This window comes from Triticum dicoccoides, chromosome 5B (genome assembly GCF_002162155.2).
Source record: "Triticum dicoccoides isolate Atlit2015 ecotype Zavitan chromosome 5B, WEW_v2.0, whole genome shotgun sequence".
Lineage (NCBI taxonomy): Eukaryota > Viridiplantae > Streptophyta > Magnoliopsida > Poales > Poaceae > Triticum > Triticum dicoccoides.
This window is the reverse complement of record NC_041389.1, coordinates 22,376,593-22,378,050: the sequence shown is the minus strand read 5'-3', so window position 1 is coordinate 22,378,050 and position 1,458 is coordinate 22,376,593. Positions and strand designations below refer to the sequence as shown.

The window sequence follows — 1,458 nt, the reverse complement described above, 5'->3', positions numbered from 1 at the left end:
TGTGTACAATGTGTACTATCGTAAAATACCAGCAAACAAAAAGAATTAAAATTGAAACACAAAATTAAATGAAAAAGAAATCATAAAACTAAAAACCCCCCAAACCTTATAGGCCCCTGGAGCTGGCTCGTGCCACGTGGTTTCCCTTTAGCACCGGTTCGTGCTGAACCGGTACTAAAGAGGGGGGAGGGGGCTTTAGTGCCCACACTTTAGTGCCGGTTATGGAACCGGCACTAAAGGGCCTTACGAACCGGTGCTATTGCCTGGTTCTGCACTAGTGGACGTTGGCACTAAACTTGGTTCAAAGAGATCTGCAAATGTTGAGAAGATTTCAAATGAAACAAAAATTACTGTTTTTCAATTGTCGTGAAGTAGCCGACTTCTTAAATGTCATCCAGATACTTTCACTGTAGTCCGTCCCAAACAAGTGGCATTTCCACTTCATTAGAACAGCATACTAGCATATCCTATTCTCACTCTAATATCGATGCTAACAAATTCTTACTATAGAACAGCTGAACAATCTTCAATATTTCGGACAGATTGAAACAAGTTGGTATATTAATCATCATCATCATCATCATCATCATCATCCTTTGGAGGGCCCTCGACGATCTCAACAAAAGCACTCACTGAATTCATCGTTTCAAAGCGTCAAGTTGCTCACGATGTGTCCAAACTAACACTACGAGTCTTGAATTCTCACAAGCATTATACTGACTATGCAACCATAATCAAAAGACTCTCAGTATGAAATAATTATTTCACCCCATTGTGCCAATCAAACTGCATGAGCACTCTTCTAACATGTACAATACGCATTCAACATAGGACCTACCTTCCCTGCTAACCACTCCAATGGGAAAAGGGTCCCTAGGGCGAAGCACAACGAGTCCGCGAGGCCCATCAAGTGCTGCTGGGTTCTGGAAGGAAAACATAACGAACGCAAGGTCAATCCAACAGACAAATTATCATAATGCCTGAGAGAGGAAGTGAAGGCAGTACAATAGGGTGCTGAAATTGCTCGTACCAGGATAGTGACGATGTGGCCAGAGGCAACGGCCACCAAGTTGTCACTTGACCAGGTGATGGCATCTGGATAGGACGGGGAGGCAATCAGGGTGGTGGCCTGGTAATGCGGAGCCATGGCGCCGATGCCGGAGAAACCTCAGAGCATCAAGCCCTGCAAAACGCATGCCATATGATGATGACTTGCATTCATATAGTCCAGAATCACCTGGAGCTGATTTCATGCTCATCGTAAGCTTAAAAAAATGTTTGCGCGGACAGGGAGCGAACGATGTTACGATAACGGCTACGGGCTAGGTTGCACGTGCGGGCGGCGGGCGGCGCTGCACAACCGGTCTCCGTTCTCGGCCCCCGCCGCCCCCCGCTCTCCGGTGCCACCTCCGCCGCCGCTCGCGCAGAGAGAGAGAGAGAGAGAGAGAGAGAGAGAGA

At 47.0% G+C, this 1,458-nt stretch overlaps 1 long non-coding RNA gene across 3 annotated transcripts in view; it reads right to left on the bottom strand.

Annotated features, from left to right (window-relative positions):
• LOC119305048 overlaps window positions 1–1,458 on the bottom strand; it is a 3,368-nt gene that overhangs the window by 1,492 nt on the left and 418 nt on the right. Inside the window, exons 2-4 of one of the 3 annotated variants that reach the window (XR_005148527.1) lie at window positions 1,031–1,183; window positions 839–923; window positions 280–311 (exon numbers count right to left, since the gene is read on the bottom strand). This is a non-coding gene — a long non-coding RNA (uncharacterized LOC119305048). Of the gene's footprint in view, window positions 1–279; window positions 312–371; window positions 924–1,030; window positions 1,184–1,458 lie in introns of those variants that run through there. The other 2 variants (XR_005148526.1, XR_005148525.1) reach the window with 2 other exon arrangements.